The sequence below is a fragment of the Mesocricetus auratus genome, unplaced genomic scaffold (assembly GCF_017639785.1).
Source record: "Mesocricetus auratus isolate SY011 unplaced genomic scaffold, BCM_Maur_2.0 Super-Scaffold_100020, whole genome shotgun sequence".
In the NCBI taxonomy this organism is placed as follows: Eukaryota; Metazoa; Chordata; class Mammalia; order Rodentia; family Cricetidae; genus Mesocricetus; species Mesocricetus auratus.
This window is the reverse complement of record NW_024429201.1, coordinates 6149864-6169459: the sequence shown is the minus strand read 5'-3', so window position 1 is coordinate 6169459 and position 19596 is coordinate 6149864. Positions and strand designations below refer to the sequence as shown.

At 42.9% G+C, this 19596-nt stretch overlaps 2 long non-coding RNA genes across 2 annotated transcripts; both read right to left on the bottom strand.

Moving 5' to 3' along the window:
* Window positions 1-348: 348 nt before the first annotated feature.
* Window positions 349-3063, bottom strand: LOC121133113. The gene is made up of 2 exons (XR_005869848.1): window positions 3016-3063; window positions 349-529 (listed from the first exon to the last, which is right to left on the bottom strand). It is a non-coding gene; the product is annotated as an uncharacterized LOC121133113 (long non-coding RNA).
* A 15304-nt stretch (window positions 3064-18367) lies between these two features.
* LOC110339531 lies at window positions 18368-19330 on the bottom strand. The gene is made up of 3 exons (XR_002381593.2): window positions 19192-19330; window positions 18689-18756; window positions 18368-18509 (listed from the first exon to the last, which is right to left on the bottom strand). It is a non-coding gene; the product is annotated as an uncharacterized LOC110339531 (long non-coding RNA).
* Window positions 19331-19596: the final 266 nt, after the last annotated feature.

The window sequence follows — 19596 nt, the reverse complement described above, 5'->3', positions numbered from 1 at the left end:
CAGGGTTGAGATGTGGGTAAGCAGGTAGAGTGCTTAGGTAGCATGTGCAAAGCCCTGGGTTCACTCCTTGGCATATAAACTGGACATGGTGGTACATACATATAGCACTCAGGAAACAGAAGCAGAAGGATTAGAAGTTCAAGGTCATTCTTGGCTACCTAGCAAGTTTGAGGCCAACCAGAGACATATGACCCATGGGAATCTGCCTCAAAAGAAATTCCTAGTCTCTGTCTATATAGTCACAGTAGGACACAGGTTGAAACATACTAGAACTCACTAATTACATAAACTCTTGTGACAGTCATCACTCTGAATGACAGAATTGACTCATTGTGGCAAAGACCTATGAAGTCCACAAAACAGAAATTTATTATTATATAGTCCTTTGTCCAAAAACAATGCTGGCTCCTGTTGTTCAGCGTTATGGAAGCAGGCTTCTTTTATTTTTTCTGCTCTACTTTCTTCAGTGTGAGTTTTCAGTTTAGGCCAAATGGCTCCTTACGCTCTTGCCAGGTCTGCATTCAAGTCACTGCAAAAGAGAAGAAATTGCTATCCCCCCTTGAAAAGTAACTTATGTCTCATCTGGCCAGAAGTTTGTGCTCTTATCATATCTACTACCCATATCATACTTGCAAACCTTGATGCAACATCCATAAGCTCAGCATAAAACATCAAAAATCAGATTCCCCAGTTATAGGAAAACTGTCGAGGGACATTCCAGAGTTATGATTCATTTCCCAAGTGTATCAAGACAAGATCACATGGGAAAATACTTCGCAGCAGCAAAGCACATACGAATCCGAATTGTCTTTTTCATGCTTTAATGACATAATGTCTCTCTGCTCCATCTCAGCCATCCCTTTGTTCTTCAGCACTAACATAGCAATCTGTAAAACACCCTACCATCTTTTTTGTTATTCCGATCTTAGTTCTGTAAAAAAGAATCAATTTGTCAAATGAAAAGGTTACCGAAGCATTATTAACAATAGAGGGGGAGTCACCATGTAGCCCGCCAGAGAAGTAAGATGAGAAATACTTAGATTAACAATTATGGGATAAATACTTAAGTCAGAGCTAGCCAGTAAGACACAAGCAAGGCCAACAGCTTCATAATTAAAAAAAAGAATAGAGGGAAACAGCCAGGCGGTGGTGTCGCACACCTTTAATCCCAGCACTCGGGAGGCAGAGGCAGGCGGATCTGTGAGTTCGAGGCTGGGCTGGACCGACAGCCTCCAAAACAATACAGAGAAACCCTGTCTCATAAAACAAACAAAAAAAATAGAGGGAAACAATGAATGTATAGCCTCAAACTTCCTCCCCCTATCACACAGCCTTCTTCACGGTCATACAATGGACAGGCCACTCTTCATGTCTTAAACGTCCACCCTTAACACCTTTGTTCCCATAGCTGCCCCATCTGCTATCACCGTGTCACTTCCTGTCCACACCCAACAGGTTAAAGCCCTTCTCCACCATGAGGCTTCCCAGGCTTCCTGCCTAATCCCTGGATTTCAGATCCCACTATCTGCACCTTTCTCTATGTATTTCACAAATAAAACACTCCTACAACACCTAATCTATGGGGATTTTTTCCACTCCCTCTGTCTAGATTCTAGGGGAAACCGGAAGTGTGCTTTCTGGGTTCCTAAAGCCATGGTTTTCAGATGAGAGCAACTTAGTTCTTAAGGGATACTCAGCAGCACCTGGAGACACAAGAGTCACGTTTGAAGGGATTATGTGTGATTAGCATCTAGTGGGTCAGGGGCAAGGATGCTGTCAATCATCCTGTGAAACACCAGATAGCTCCTCCAAGAACGACCTATTCCGAAATGTCCATCATTCTGAGACTGGCCTGACTTGGGTAAGTTCAAGGGAGTTTTTGTTGTTTTTAACTAGTATGTCTTAATGGATTCAGCTGTGTATTGAAATGATTTGAGCTTAATGGGAAGCATAAAAGAATAAATCTGAATGATACATACTGTGGAGACATGAAATGGAGGCACAAGTGTATAAAGGACTCTAAACAGAGTAATTTTGCTACTGTTATGAATACTAATGTAAATATCAGATATGTAGGATATCTGATATGAGACTCCCAAAGGGGTCATGACCCACACATTGAGAACCACTCAGAAGGCTCATGTATTCAACACTCTGTTTTGGTGATTCAAGTCATTGAGAAACGTGGGCTGTTGGGTGCTAACTCTAACAATGGTTTCAGCTATTGGTGCGTTTATACCAAAGAAGCTACCAGAGGGTTCCTGGTTGGAGGAAGTAGGTTAGTGGGGATATGCTATTAAAAGCTTCCTCTTGCCCCAGCCACTTCCTGTCCGTTGCTCTGTTTCCAGGGTGCCATGAGGTGAGCAGCACTGTGCCACTGTGCCCTTTGCCATAGTTTCTACTTCCCCATAGGCCTAGATAGCAGAGCCACACAACTGTGGACTGAAACCTCTGTCATCAGCCCAACATCAATCCCTCCTCCTTTTAAATGGTTTTTCTTTGGTACTTATCACATTGATGAAAAACCTAACATGATCTTAGAAGCTTTTAAAAAGACGTAGAAATCTAAGCTGAGATAACTAGAAGAGTTGGAATTAGCCAAGTAGAAATGGGAATGGCTCTTCCAGACACTCAGCTGTCATGTAAGTGACCCAGAAGCCGGGAATCTTGGTGCTTGTAAGGAGTTTATAGTTTGTATGATTGGCATTTGGCTTGGAGAGACTACAGAGATGGTGGTGGGAAGAAGAGAGAGTAACAGATCATGTACAGTCTTCCAAACAGACAAGGAATCTTGAACTTCATTCTGGCACAAAATAAAAGAACCAGGGAATCTGGTAGAAGACTTGAGGTAACCCCAACTCTTAAACAACGTATCACACAACAGTTTGAGCTGGCTTCTTTTTTTTTATTAAATGAATGCTGTCTTATCATTGTAGGCTAAACGGACGCTGTAACGATACGCGACACACAATTACTGACAGTAAAGCTAAGTATTTAATGTAGAAAATTACTCACAAGATACCAAACCCAGAGGAGCCAAACAGTTCTCAGCTAGCGGCCGGACCGGAAGCCGAACTCCAGGAAAAGAGAGCGAGACTTCCTGTGTGCTGTCTTTTATGCCTTCCCCCGTAACGCCCCTAACCATGCCCAAAAGTGGGCCTGGCTAGTGATGTAGTTCCGCCTACATACGTATACGTCTTTACGTCCAACCGTATACGTCTTTAGTCCTGTCTAAAGTGGGTGTGGTTAGCGGTGTGGTAAACAGCCCTTTTATTACCTCATCTGTATGCGCCTCTAATAAGTCACATGTTTAATGGCGGCATCAGACTTCCTCCTACAATTCCCCTTTTAGTCTAAAAAAGGACAACTAACTTGTGTCCATGAACAAAATGTATCAAACTTCTATCTAAACCTAAACTTATCTGAAAGAAACACCCAAATATGAACACCTCCTTCCAATCCCAACTCTAAAATAATTGAAAACTAACACTAACAGGTGTAAACTATCTTATAATATCAATAGTAGGGAGAGGGGGCATGGAATTCTCAAAACTACTTCCTGCTGAGATGGGACGATGATAATCTCATGGGGACCTGTGAAAAGAAAATGTTAGTATAACAAAATCTCTGTAGATCAGACAGTCTCTGTATGGCAGGAAATGCTTGATTGAAGTTCCTGGCTGGGGTTCTAGTGTTGATTGAAGCTCTTATCTTGAAGCTCTGGCCAGATTGTAGAAGATGTGCTGTTTCAGTTTCTTGGTCCGGAGTTGTGTAGAGTGATGTAGTTTCAAGCCATTTTCAGGATAGTGCTTGTCAGGTGGAGTCAATGATGTGGGACAGTTCAGATGCCTCCAGTCGAATCAGGTGAAGTCAAGGAAGTGGATCCTCATTCTCTTTCTGAAGCAGTTGAAGATTGCTGTCAGGAAATCCCTTGTTCTCTGGAAAACTCAAACATTACTGTTAACAAAGAAATATTTTAACTTTCATATGTATGCATACAGAAGAGGTGACAATAGGGAAGATGGAAAACCTGGAGGAAATTAGACTGTTCAGAAAAAGAAATCCATAGATAACAGTCCCTCATTGTATTTCTTCTGTCTTATATCAATGGCTCTTTGATATAATACAGAAATTCTGAATTGTATTTAAATAATATGCTTGGGTTTAGAGTAGGAGAGCCAATCCAACTCCAAAGCCAGCTTCAGTTAAATGAATGGGAACTGAGGTATGTGAAGAAATAAAGATAAAAGGGTACTATGAAAAAACAATATAGAGAGATTTAGACTTTGATACCACACAGTGAGATACTGTTTGTTTGATGGTCCTCAGGGTAGCTATTCATTCTTCTACAGGAATCTATAAGTCCAGTATTCTTTGCTGAGTTTAGTGGGATTGAATTTCCACGTAGAATGACAAAAGCTTTAAAGGAATTTTAGAAACAGAAGAACGGAGAGAAGCACAGATTTTTGGTAGCAGCATTTTTCTCAGGTGTGCTCTGTTTTGCTAGCCACAAGCCGAGATTCACGTGGCTCGCTTACCAGAGTCTTCCTGACTCGGCATAAAAAGAAAAAAAAAAAAACAGCAAGGTTGTTTTAAGAGACTCTGTTAACGATTGAAAGGTGTGTATGTACAGCTGGAAGTGGCAGCTTTTGCTGGATGTCAGCATGGACTGAGGCGGTAAGCTGGAATCACGCTTACGCCCGCCATCTTGAAACAGCAGTTTAAAACAGCCGCGGTTTTACAGATAAGACATGTGGCCAGAAAAACATAAAGATTTACAGTAAAGTCAGACTTGGATGAACAAAACCTCTAAAGGTTTACAGTCTGTTTAAAAATATACGTGAGATTGAGAGAGAAAATGAAATGACAAAGTGGTATATAAATACAAAAGCCGGCGTTGTGGTGGCGCATGCCGGTAAGATTTACTCCAGAGGCAGAGGCAGGCGGATTTCCAAAGAGAAATCCTGTCTCAAAGAAAAATAAATAAAAGTAAAATAAATAAAGTAATAATAGATAAATAAATAAGCCACGTAAAGATGGAAAATACACAGAGAGTCTGGATACTGTACGCTATTGTGTTTTTCAGTTTTTTGCTTGCTCAGGAAGGAACTGCTGCTAAAGTACATTTGATTATAAATGCTGCTGAATTAATCCAAGTTCTATCTTTTAAAAATGCCTTGACTTCAAAATTTAAGTATAAGGATATGTTACTTGGAAAAGGAGTTTTTATTTATGTTTCTACAGAAATTGAAAAGCTGAGAATTCCTTCCAGGCTTCTGTGGTTTCACGAACCAAGACCCCTGGAAGCAGTGGACCAGGTGTTCCAACAACTGAGACAGCTAAGATGATGCAGCTTTACAGACCACGAAAATAAGGACTTATACAGGTTTCTGAGTTTTGTCATGATCCCCATGGTATGAACAGCGCCCCCTTCCAGCAGGAAGCAGTTTGGAATGAGCGATGTCCCAATTCCCATCTTGTTTATAAATCTTTGTTTTCATTTAAATGGGATTGTTTATAATTGGCTAGTGATCACAGCCAATCTTTTTTAATGGTAAAAAGGGGAATTATGGTATGGGTATTGTTTTTCATTTATTGAGACAAAATCAAGGTCAATTTTGTGATGGTTATATTTCTCCTCTTGATTAAGTATTGTGCTTATACTGATCTTTTACAACGTAATGCATAATTGAATACAGACTATAGATAGTTACTTATAATAGAATTTATAGTTACATAAGTTAGGTTTTCTAGATATACAGAAATATATTTGAGATGGACAGTCTTCAAACCTCTCAAAGACCTTCAGAACATGGCATTTAAAATGGTTTAGGGTTTTTCTTGACAATGTCTGCTCCTGGCAGCACCAATTACGTCTGAGAGGAAGATGGGCATCGAAGAAACTCGTTATGGAGTTTGCTTTCAACATGGCAAGATTAGCCATTTGGGCAAGAAACTGCTCTTGCCTAGACTGTTTGACTGTTGTTGTATAATCTGGACATGCAGGACCCACAGAAAAGTGACTGCTGAACTCAGTCTTACAGGGTTCCTTCTTCATGGAAGAGTCTAGGAGACGTTCTGCAGGACAAAGAAAAATGACTGACAGACTGCCAATGCAGATGGACAGTTTGAAATTTCCTGCTTTGCTGAGAAGTGTTCCAGACACATTGTGGCCTATGGGCTGAAGATGGATGCCCCAACGTTACAGAGGAACTTCGGGTGACTGTCCAGGCAGTAAGATGTCTCTGTCGATCCTAGTGTTTATATATTATCCTTCTGTGGTCTTTGATGGAGTTGAAGACAGATAGTTATAATTATAGTTTTCCTTAGTTATGATAAAAGATAAGCTACATATAGAACTTTGGACTCACAAGGATGGGCTGGATGATATTTTCTTTAAATCTTGCTAAAATATTGTAACTATGTTCTTACTTGATAACTGTTCTGTCATATATAATTTGACTATGTTAAAATTAAGACCATTCTTTTGTTTAAACAGAAAAGAGGAGATGTTGGGGAAGTCCTGTTATTTGCCTGTGCATTTGTCAATAAAGTACTGTCTGGCCAATAGAAAACCTAGATAGGAGGGACTAGGAGTCGAGGAGGATTCTGGGAAGGGGAAAGACAAGAGAGTCGACATGTAACCGCATGGGGTAGGAAGCCCGGGACTATTCTCCGGTAAGAAACATACTTAGATTAACAATTATAGGGTAATTACTTAAGTCAAAGCTAGCCAGTAAGAAACAAGCAAGGCCAACAGCTTCATAATTAATATAGCCTCCTGTGTGTTTATTTGGGACTGATACGGCTCTAGAACCAGGCTGGCAGGAAAGCGGCTCTAGAACCAGGCTGGCGGAACGGCTCCTTCTAAAGGAAAAAGCTTCTCTTAATAATCATAATGGGGCATGAAACTAGATGGAATTGCATGAATTAGAAACTCCAGGTATACATGATACTCAAAACCAGTAAGAATGGCTAAAATTGCTGGGCGGTGGTGGTACATGCCTTTAATCCCAGCACTCGGGAGGCAGAGGCAGGCAGATCTCTGTGAGTTCCAGCTTGGTCTACACAGTGAGTTTTAGGACAGTCAGAGCTACACAAAGAAACCCTGTTGAAAAAAAAATTGCTAAGAGTCCTCAAAGGTGGGCCACATGTAACAAGAGGATTATGGGTAGAACTTTAAGGAACATTTCCTTCCAAGAGATTAATGAAAGGAGAAAAAAATCCAAAAGATACTTTTAAAAAAAAGCAGAAAATTTATGAGTGCTTTGTAATTGGTCAGGAAAAGACGACATTTTTCCAGGGATAGTGGCTGCTGTAATTCTGGCACTCAAGAGACTGAGGCAGGAGTATTGTTGGGTTCAAGGCTTAGTCTGGGCTATGCAGTGAGACCTGTTTTTAAAGGTAACATTTTGGGAAGAAAACAGAGATGAATAGTGTGAATTGTGGCAGAAAAGCTTGGGAAGATAAGGGAGGGATTTCTTTTAGACTTAGTGCTGGGAGCTTTGATGAGAAAGTTACAGCAGAATGATGGGTGGGGAGGTCAGTTATCTAAGGGTGATAACCAAGTGGGAAGTGAACAGTAGAGAGATGGGTGGTCGAACTCATCAACATTTATGAATAGATGAGCAGGGGATGTAATCCAGAGCTAGAGCAGGTGCCTGTGGACTTAAGACCCTGACGTCAATCCTCAACACCCAGAAGAAACACAGTAATGAACAGAGTTAATTCTTATGTCCTGGAGATGCCATAACAAAGGACCAGAAGCTGGGTGGTTTGAGTGAAAGAGACAGATTGTTTCACAGTTCTGAGGGTAAGTCAACTGGTGGGCTCCCTCTTTGGAGCACCAAGCCAATTTGTTCTGTCTTAGCTCTCTAGTTTCTTAAAGCTTTGGTTGTGAGCCTAGCCTTTAACAGCTAAGCAGTCTCTCTACTCCTTAGCCCTCTAATTTCTCATGGGTTGCCAGGCACTGCTGGTATGCCTTCCCTTGTCAAGGTCTACTCCAATCTTTGCCTTCATCTCTACATGGCATTTCTCTTTCTCATGTGTATGCTCAAATTTCATCTTTTTGTAAAGATAACAGTCACATTGAATTACTTTACCCTGGTGACTTAATTTTATCTTGATTTCCCTGGTTTCTATGTAGGATTCCATTCTAAGTAAATTCCAAGGGTATTTTTTGAGGCATAATTTAATCCAAGCATTTTTTGTTATAAACAGTATGTATCTTATATGAAAAGTAAAAAATATTGATATGTTTAAAGGTGGCTTTGAAAGACAAGAGAGATGAGGATAGTCTATCAAATACATATGGACATATATATTCTGCTTATTTAGTTCAAGATAAAAAAAGTTTGAATATGCGGAACACATTAGAAAAGAGTTTGCAGAAAGGAGGAAGTCAAAGTCTGAAAATGGTGTTTACTCTTGCATGGTGTGTGTGTGTGTGTGTGTGTGTGTGTGTGTGTGTGTGTGTTTAGGAATCTTGGCTGAATGAAAAATCCAAACCTGTCTGGGTACTCACTTACTAAACATTTGTTTTCATGGAGAATATCTGGAAGAAATCTGTATGTAAAGTAACCTACAGAGCGGAATATGAGAGAGGATTGTGGAAAGGCCAGTGTGGTCAGCACTGGCTGCTTCCCAGTCTGGTCAATGGAGACAAGAGTTAGAATAAAACTGGCTTTGAGGGACTTTGCCTTCCTTACGAGGACTTGGCATGACATCCAGAATCGGTTGACACGGAGTCCAGGAGATGGGCATTTCTTTCATTTCTATGAAACTCAGAAAAAATTATCCTGTGAAGTCTACTGCTCTAGACATCCACAGTGAGATCTAGAAGATTGGATGGTGGATGGTAAAATAATTTTGCAGTAACCACGTTGCTCTGAAAATAGGATGAGATGAAGCCTTGTGTACTCTGAGGGGAACTGACAAAGGAAGATCCCCATAAGAGGACTGTGTGCACTTGAGGAACTGTAGGAACTCCAGACATAACTGTTAGGGTAACAGGAGCTGTGGTTATGCTGTAGGCAAAGTAGATATCAGCAAAAACTTAGCTTATCAACAGTAAGTCCTTGTGTATGCATCTGATTAGTCATCCTGTTTTCGTGACAGAATGCCAACAGAAGCAAATTAAGGGGACAGAGGTTTAGTTCGATTTAGTTCTAGATCAGTGGTTCTCAGCTTCCTCATGCTGTAACCCGTTAATGCAGTTCCTCCTATGGTGACCCACATCCATAAAATTATTTTCATTGCTACTTCATAACTGTACTTTTGCTAGTGTTATGAGTCATAATGTAAATATCTGTGTTTTCTGGTGGTCTTAGGTGACCCCTGTGAAAGGGTCTTTTGACCCCACTGTTCTAGAGTATAGCTTGATCCACAATGGTGGCAGTTCCCATGTGGCTGGTTCACATCTTGGTTGATCAAGAAGCAGAGAGCTATAGCTGGACACCACCTTCAAGGCTTGCTCACAGCAACCCACTTCTGCTAGCTGGGCTACAGCCCCCAATGTTTCCCAGCCTCCCCAAACAGCACCACCAGCTGGGTAACAGGTGTTCAAACACATGACCCTATAAAGGGCACTTTATATGCAAACTCTACCACCCTTGGCCACCATAAGCTAAAATCTAGTGCATATTGGACAACGAACTCAGTCGACTTCCAGATTCCCTATATACTCAGTAATCATCTTGATATTATTCACAAATCCAAAGCCTCTATGGAGGTTCAAGACAAATCTAAGCTATGAGCCACTGTAAAAATTTGACTTGGAACTGTGATAGTGGTCTTATTTTTGACTGGTGGGATTAACACTTTCTCTTGAACCAGCTTCACTGTGTTTGAAGCTATCCTCAGCAGACATCCCATAATTCTAGCATCCCTGTAGTCTCTACTTCAATGAGGCCTCATCTTCACAGTTTCACATTTAGCTCACTTAGAAGCTCCATACAGAAATTCCAGCCCCACCACACATTTCTTGGCCTCATTATTATTTTTCTGTAACCTTGGTGCAAGCTTCCACAACCTTATAATGATTGCATTTTGTGTGCACGCTGCCAAGTTCTGCTACCAGCTTCAGATGTAGCCAGGCGTCACTTTTTCATAGCTTATCACAGTCTGTGGGCCTACATGGCTGATTTGTTTTTCAAGACAGGGTTTCTCTGTATCTTTGGAGCCTGTCCTGGAACTTGCTCTGTAGACCAGGCTGGACTGGAACTCACAAAGATCTGCCCGCCTCTGCCTCCTAAGTTCTGGGTCTAGAGGTATGCGCCACCAGCGCCCAGCTTACAAGACTGATTTTTGGAAACTATTTCCCTACTTGATTAGGATGTCACTGTAACAACACTCTTTGTTCAGATATTCCTTTTTATTGAAAGTCCTACAACTAGTTTTACATTTTCATGCCCTGGAACATTTGGTAAAGTGGACTCTTGTTCTTGAAGTAGCTTTCCTGTGGTGATATTAGCTGAGCTCCATCGGGTTCTTCCTGACCTTATCTGAAGCAAGCATGGACAATGAAATGTTTTTGGCTTCCTTTTAATGCCAAGAATCTGAACAATTGCAGTCATCTTTGCTGCTCCCTGCTTGTCTGCCAGTTCACAATGGTAAACACATCTGAGCTTTTTTCCTTGACAAGTTGCAAATCTTTTCTATCATCCTGTTTCACTTTTTTCTCGGAACATTCATTACAAACCCAGCTAAATACAATGAGCAATAACCATGCTACCATTTGGGATGCTATTATGTTCTGGCATCTTGAAAGTTTCTTTGTCAACCATTAAATTTTATTTCACTTAAATTTTGATGAGAGTGTAACATGAATGGCTTTATATAAGAATCTTCCCCCCTCTGAGAACTTTGTGAGCATGGTCTTTGCTGAATGGTCACTTCTTTCTGTTGCCATTCCAGCTATCCAGGTAACAGTAGAAATGGACCATTAAACTCTGCTTGCCAGCACTCTGGTACTTCTCCAGCTCACATCCCCAAACTCTTCCACCTAATTCCTACAAACCAGTTCCAAAGGCCTACAATCTACATGAACAGGTTTGTCACAGCAACTACTTCACTGTCCCATGATATCACATGTTTGAATACTTGGTCCCCAGTTGATGCTGTTGTTTTGGTAGGCTGTGGGGGCCAGGATGGTAGGGGTGCTGGCCAATGGAGACAGGCCCTGAAAGTTATAGTCTCATCTTGTCTGTTTTCTGACCCATCAAGATGTAAATAAGCTGGACCACACTCTTCTGTTGCCAAGGGCTGACCCATCAAGATGTAAATAAGCTGGACCACACTCTTCTGTTGCCAAGGGCTGCTCCATCAAGGTGTAAATAAGCTGGACCACACTCTTCTGTTGCCAAGGGCTGCTCCATCAAGGTGTGAATAAGCTGGACCACAATCTCCTGTTGCCAAGGGCTAACCCATCAAGGTGTAAATAACTTGGACCACAATCTCCCACTGCCAAGGGCTGACTCATCCATGTCACCAGACCCTCCTCAACACAATGGGCAGTATCCAAAGTAATGAATCAAAGTCTTACACTGCTTCTGTTATGCATGTTGTCAGTGATGAGAAAAGAAACTAATATATTTATTGTTGTCTAGCAATTTGCTCTCTGTTGTTCACCATCTCTTACAGCCCTTCCTCCCAGGGCTGTGCTGATACTCATAATGAGTCCTGCCATCTGCATCTTTAAAGAAAAATTTCCATTTTGTTTCTGTTTCTCACAAATTTTATGTTGTCTTTATCTTAGCAGAAGAAGCTTAAAATCGTACTTTTAAAGTCTTCATAACGCAGCACATTCCCAAGATAAAGTATTTTTGTCACTTGATTCTTTAAAAGCTAGGTGCTTGGTTGTCCAGACAAACCCAGGATCAGGGAATTCTAGATCTGGATTTTTCTTAGGCAGCCAATCCTGTCACTCCTCTGAGGCCGACATAAGGCTGCTGTATGCGGCTGAGTGTGTTTCTTCTTGGAATGCAGTGCTGGAGATCTGAACCCAGACAGGATCCCGAAGCTGTGGCTGTCACCACGATGGTGTTTGTGGCATCAAGTATTCCATAATTGTGACAGTTTGTCTGAAACTTCTTGATCGTCAGAGAGTAGAAAGAAGAAAAGCATAAGTGTGCTGTGGTGAGGGTGGCCCCCAAACTGTCTCAGGTAGTGGGGAATTCCCAGAGGGGAAGCTGTACGAGGTCTTCTTATAAATGAACCACAATAAGGCAAAATGTCGGGGTAGCACCAGGAGAACCACAAAAACTGAGGCTGTAAGGATGGTGGACGCCACCAGGCAAGAGTTTGTCCCATCACCACCACTGTTCACTCACAGGCATTCTAACTCCCTTCTCCAGCTCTACTCTGGTCAAGAGGAAACCACTGAATACAGTTAAGTTGTCCATGAATGTGGGTCTCTCAGGCCATCAAAGTCATGCTGAAGAGAAAGTTGAAACTTACCAGTTGCATTTTTCCAATATTGTACATTATATGATGATTAATTATGAAAGCTCTTTGTGGTCCCTGTTTCAGGTTTGTTCTCAGTTTGTGGGAAACACATATGTAAGGAATCAGCAAGTGTTTTCTTACGTTCCAGGAGGTCTGAAAATGGTGTCACCCTCAGGACAGTAGGGGATACTTACCCAGTCCAAACATTCATCTACAAACGCAACCCTGAGTCTCCCACTCAGAGAGACTTGAGAAATCACATTCAGCTGAAGTCATGCTCCTGGATGAATCTAGGGATTGCCTGTAGTGTTGGCACTGAGCTATGAAATTCTGATTCCCTTTGGGAAAAGCAGGTGACTCCCATACTAGAATGTTCTTGAAATGAACTGCATTCATTCTGGTGTCTTTGGGAGGTGGTGTCACGCCTCATGCTGCCTCCAACAGTCAGTTGCATAGTCACGCTGAGGGAACACAGGGGTGCTCAGATGCCAGCAGCACAGGACACTTGCCCTGGTCCTGTTCCCCAGAGTACCAGCATGGTGACCATTGGGGTTTTGTTTATTTGTGTGAGACTAGGTCCCACTATTGGCTGGAACTTGCTAAGTAGCCGGGGATGGGCTTGAGCTTGTGCTCCCCTTGCCTCTTAAGGTGTGGGGATTTCAGGTGCCTCCAAGTATTTCCCATGTTTCAGTTAGTAAATTTGGTGGCTGAGATACAATTTATTGGCCTAGTGCTAAGTGCATACAACTTCAGACAAGGAAAGGGAAGAAATGATTGGATAAAGAAGTCTGCACTCATTAGCTTCCTATCAGATAATCTTCTGAAGCTTTTCCCCAGACTCAGGAACTGTTACTTTTGTCTGTGTTGTTCTTCCTTTCTTTCTTTCTTCCTTTCTTACCAAGGGGCACCTTTGTAATCAGCTCATGTATAGAGTCTGATTATTTCCCAAAAGACTAGCTCTCTGAGTAGCGAAGCAAGGCTGCTCTTATATAAACATATTTGTGAAACAAAATAAATTGGTTGTGTTTTAAAATCTTTAAATGTACCCCCAAAGCTGTTGTTATTTAAAAAGTGGCATGAGAGAGAAAGAAGTCATGCAACAGAGCTCACGTCGAGGGGGTTTTATTGGTAGAAGGGAATGGAAAAGGCAGGAGGGGAAGGGGAGACCGACAGGAGCAGCAGAAGAAGGGGGGAAGGAGGGGAGAGGTACAGAGATGGACAAGACCCATCTTTTAAAGGGGAACATAGTGAAAGTGCACTGTAGGTGCCCTTAGTGGGTGCAGCTGAGGACCCCAAGGGCAGGCCAGTGCAGATGCCTGACTACTAACAAAACTGTAAGACATAATTAAGTAACGTCACGTAAAAACACACGGGAAAATGCCACTCATACCATGACACTAGGACTATAAACTGGTGGGACTGTCTGGAGAACCTTTTAACCTGTTATCCGGCTGGGCGGTGGTGGCGCACGCCCTTAATCCCAGCACTGGGGAGGCAGAGGCAGGTGGATCTCAGTGAGTTGGAGGCCAGCCTGGCCTAAAGAATGAGTTCCGGGACAGCTGGGCTGTGACACAGAGAAACCCTGTCTTGAAAAAACAAAAACAACAACAAAAGCCTGTTATCAGCTGGACACTCTCTCTTCATCCAGAAATTCCACCTCCAAGTCTCCACTCGCAAAACAGCCTGTCACATGAGGAACTTTACTATATGGTTCCTAGTAGTTACACAAATGCAGAGAACAATAGCATGTGTCATTTGTCGAGACGAAGATACGATACAGTGAGAGTTCAAAAAGTCATGAAATGAAGCTTGCTGACTTCAGGGTAGTAGATACCTCTGGGATGGGGACAATGTATCTATACTGGCAGTTTTTGATATAGAAGAGAAAACAAAGCAAATATTGGCATCGGAGTATACGACAGGTTGGTACGTGAGTATCTGTTAATAGTTTTGGTGCTTGACTGTATATTATAAATGCCATCATTAAATACTTCAGACTTTAAGAAGTGTCTTTGGACATGAGAACACAACAAACAGGTTTTAGTTTGTTTATATTTTTATATGTTATTCAGGGTATGTAAATGCATCAGACATCATAAAGTTAATTTAAAAATGTCACAATGCGACTATGCTATGTGTGTTTCTAATTATAACATTCTATCGAAACTGTTTTCCATAAACAGCTTGAGGTGCCTCATTTCAGTGGCTATTTTTCCCCTAAGGTATAGTTGTAGTTACTGAAAAGGCCACTGGGGGCAGTATAGGTGGGAGAACTAGATACTAGACAGAGGAGTCTCAGGAACTCTGACCTGGAGACAGGACAGCCACAGGCTATAAGGCTGCCAAGGAGGGCCTCCTCGTCTTCCTAGATCCTTAACAAGACAGAAATTCGGCTGGAACAGGCCCAACTATGCTTTCAGCGTCCCCAAATTTGTCTTCATCTTTGAATGGAGTTTTCTTTCGTCTTTGACTTCAGACCGGATAAAAAGGTGATGAATGATGGGTCTAGCTGGTGTGCTCCGCAGACCGTGAGACTCCTTACCCAAACTGATGTGTCGAAATCATCTCTACCATGGCATAATTATGTTCTGCCCTGACATCTGAAACTAGCAGGGCGCCTAATAGCCTAATGATAGCTTCCTAGCCACTGTGTTATGACGGATAAGATCCCCCGGTGGAACAACTTTTGTTATCACAGCAGTGAGACACAGGACAGCCCACAGAGGTAGTGAGACAGGCTGTGCTGTCTTGACGGCTGACCTCCACAGCCCTGCGTGCTCACTCTGTCCCTGAATACCACCCCACCCAGCCTAGAATGAGACAGTCAGCAGTTATCTGTCTCATCAACCAGTGCCAGGGAGGGACTTTATGTCTGGCCATGCTCATAAATGTAGGGTGGAATCCTTCCTTCTCTAGCAGGGAGATGAGAAGATGACCAAGATATTAATGGGTTCACAGGTATCTTTTTAAAATGCTATTTCTTTATTGAGAAAGAGAGAGGGAATGTGTTTTATGTTCCTGATGAATGTGTTCACACCTGGGTGTGGAGGACAGAGCAAGATGTTGGCTATCAAATGTCTTCCTCTCTTACTCCCCACAGACTGCCTTGAGACAGGGTTTCTCATGGACTGGAAGCTCACTGGTTTAAGTAGCCCGGCAGCACATTACATCATTGAAGCAAGTCAGAGCAAGAACGCAGATACAGAACTAAAGCAGAGACCAGGGAAGAATGCTTACTACCTTGCTTAGCTTGCTTTCCTATACAACCCAGGATTAACTACCTGCCTAAGAATGGCACTGCCCACAGTGGACTCCCCCCTATATTAACCATTAATCAAGTAAATCCCCCACAGACTTGCCTTCAGGCCAATCTTATGGCAGCAACTCCTAAGTAGGGGTTCCTCTCATCAAGTGTCAAGTTAACAAAAACTAACAAGCACACTTGTAATGAAGGACAAAAATACCTAACCATGTGATAAAGACTTAAAAAGCCACAGCTCAATTATAGCTAGCCAACATACAGTGAAACGACACTACTGTGATGTCACCACTTTTAATAGGTATTCCAACACAGTGACACTAATGACTATCATACCACAGTCTACACATTGTAGAAGATCACCAATTTTTTTAAAAAAATTTCAAATACAAAATTAATTGTTTACAATATTCTCAATGTTTCTAGTGTTTGGAATTCTTGTGAAATTCTTTTAATGTCTTTAGTGGCTTTGGACTATCACAATTATAGTTTAAGCCTAGATGTCCATCTTTGTGTGTTTAGCTAAGTCCCACACCATTGATAAGTGTGGGGTGATCCTTTATTCATCCCCAACTGGTGGTCAAAATGAAACCTAGAAAAAACGATTCATCTCTTCAGTGTTGCAAAGTTAGATGGACGCATTCATGACCCCAACAGATTTCTGATTCTTAAATCCAGTTTCTTCTTCCTGTATTTCCTGAAACACAAAATTCTTTTAAAGTCTCTTGAAGTTAACCTCTTTACACATCACTTCTTCGTAAGTGAGTGAGTATTTTCTGGAAGGCAGCACAGGGTGAGAGGATCCAGGCAGATTCCAACTGGCTCACTGAGTTGAAGAGATGGAGCCTGGACTCCAGGGAAAAGCTTGTGTGTTTTGTTATACATTAGAGTGGGAGTGGCCAACTGATGATTGGCACAGCTGGAGACCTATACCCTGAGAGGGAGCTCTCCCCTGAGGGTCAGAACCCAAAAGGGATACCCCAAAGACCTAGGATAGAACCAAACGTGAATGGGGGGAAAAGTCAATGAATCCTAATGATATTCTACTACACTCATAGATTGGTGCCTAGCCCAATCGTCATCAGAGGCTTCGCCCAGCAACTGACGGAAACAGATGCAGAGACCCACAGCCAAACATTAGGTGGAGCTCAGGGAATCATGTAGAAGAGGGGAAGAGGACCCAGTGGTGTCAAGGGCACCACAAGAAAGCCCACAGAACCAACTAACCTGGGCTCATGGGGGCTCACAGAGACTGAACTGACAACCAGGAAGCCTGCATGTGACTGACCGACCGATCCCTCTGCATGTATGTTACAATTGTGTACCTTGAGACTCCTAGAAGTGAGAGCAGGGGATGTCTCTGACTCTGTTGCCTGCTTTTGGGACCCTTTCTTTCTACCGGATTAACTCATCCAACCAAGGTGGAGGAGGGCATGCCTGTTCTCACTGCCGCTTGATGTACCATGGCTGGCTGCTATCCATGGGACGCCCACCTATATCTGAAGAGAGATGGTGGAAGAGGAGTGGATGGAATGGGGTGGGGGGAACTGGAGATGGGGAGAGCTTTGGTTAGGGTGTAAAAACAAGAAAATAAATAAGAAAGAAAAGAGCAGAGCCTTCTGTCAGTATCACAGCTGAGAAGAAGCCTTAGAGCAGGTAGCTCTCCTTGACCACTTTTCTAAGCCAATGGTCCAAGAGAGCCGGGTCTCACAGCAGTTGGAATAAGGATGAAGTTTTCTTTTGTGTTATACTGGTGTATAACCTCGAATCAGTTATGCCTGTCTCAGAGACTAATCTGGTGAGGGGGGAGGGATATGCCATCCCTCTGGAAATATGTGTGTAACCTGCAATCGTAACTCTTAAGAAGCTGAACCCTTTACATATTAGCATTTCAGGTTAAGAATATGAGTTTTGGAAAAACATTTGAAATTCACCCATGCGAAAGAAAGAATTTGTCAAATCACACTAAGAACCATATTTGGAGTTGCCTCTCTAAGCAAGGGTCAATTTAGTGCAAAGACAAACTTCCTGCCCTGAGGCATGTTCCCTGGGCAGAAAGAGGCTCTGGTGAGGTGGAGGAAAAAGTGAGACCCATTGATTGATTGATACTCAAGAGGAGACAGTGCTAAGCCAAGAGAGCTGGTTGTGTGAGGGCTTCATTCCTGCGTGGGCTTTAATTTCACTTCCTGCTAGAGCTCTGCATGAGTGGCCATACGATGGGTCCCAGGCTAAGAAAGGGCAGGCCAGCTTGGTCCAGAGGGCGGTGTTGCCCAATTGAGGATGTAGAAGGCAGTGCTGGGTCTCCTGTTTCCTGTTTGATGGAAATTCTAAGGAGAAGCAGATGCCACCCTACGGGCCACTAGATTGAGAGCAAGATAGCTTTGTGATCAAAATCAGGGAAGAACAGCTGGATGGACATGTCAGTCCTGCAAAGCCAACAGGCAAAACCATAGGAGACTTCCTAAACTGAGGGAGAATTCAACAGCAAGCGGTATAGGTCAGATTCTCCTAGGCCAAGGCCATGTGGAATCAGCAACTCTAGACACCAACCTGAAGAATGGCAAAAGAGCATAAAAAAAAGAACAATCCTCCCCAAAGACCAAGGATCACACACAGAGGTAGTTTAAATTTCCTGCCTTAGCGACAGTTTAATGGTGTCATGCCTTCAGGCGTCCCCTTCCATGCATTCCAACTCCCAACTGCTGACAAGGGAAGTCTTCCTGCGAAGGGCCAGGTCCAAGACAGTATCATCTCTGCACATCTAGATTACTCCATGACTCAATGAAGACCCATCATTCAATGTTTCCTAAGAAATACCATCCATTCAACATCTGTTAGAGAAAGTTTCCAGTGTCCCAACACAGACTAGAGAGTGTAGATTGAATCAAGAATGAAGTGCCATGTCATTCTTGCCTTTAAGACCATCTTAGTTTGGTGGGGGAGTCACCTTGGGTGATTTCTCCAGGCTCCTTGTTTACCACTTACTTTGACAATGCTAGCTCCTACCCATCTTCCAGTTTCCAGCTACATCAGCATGGTGCCCATTCTCAACCCTGTGGTATAATGGGCTTTTGAGTCAAGTACTAATTTTATAGCTTGTCAAATAAGTTTTTGACTAATTCTGTTCTAGGCTCTAAAATCTTAGGCTAAGCACTGTGTGATTCCCTTACCTCCTTTGTCTCCTCTCCTCTCCCCTCTCCCCCTCCTCTCCTCCCCTCCCCTCTCCCATCCCTTCCTCTCCTCCCCTCTTCTCTCCCCTCCCCTCCTCTCTCCCCTCTCTTCTCAGCTCCCCTCTCCTTTCCCCTCCCCTCCCCGCCCCTCCTCTTCTCTCCCCTCCCCTCCCCTTCTCTCCTCTTCCCCCTTTTGTCCTTCTGCCCCTTCCCTTCCCTTCTTCTCTCATTCTCTCTCCCTCTCCTCTCTCTCTCTCCTCTCTTTTTCTCCTCTCTCTCTCTCCCTCTCCTTGAATTCAGGGCCACACTATCTTTTACCTTCTGTACCTGACCCAGAAGATCTTGTTCTGTAAATTCCTGTCCAGTGAATGCAAACGCATCTTTCACAGCATCGAGGACCGCCCCCCACAGCACATGCTGCGAAGTTCTGAAAGCCTTGCCATGTACATTATCTCACTGACAAGCAGAAGAGGCCGAGAGGGAGAGAGATTCCATCCTCAGAACGGGGCCCAGCTGCTTTAAATAGAATCTGCTGTCAGAGGACAATCGCTGAGCCAGCTTTGGGGGACCGGTTCCAGTGCAGGATGTGAGCAACGGGGCCTTGTATGATGTTTCCTGTGAACCATGCCCACACAGATTTTAATACATCTAACACACACATTATGCATGTTAACGTATAATACATATATAACAATTTATCAATTTATATGTGCTTCACAAAAC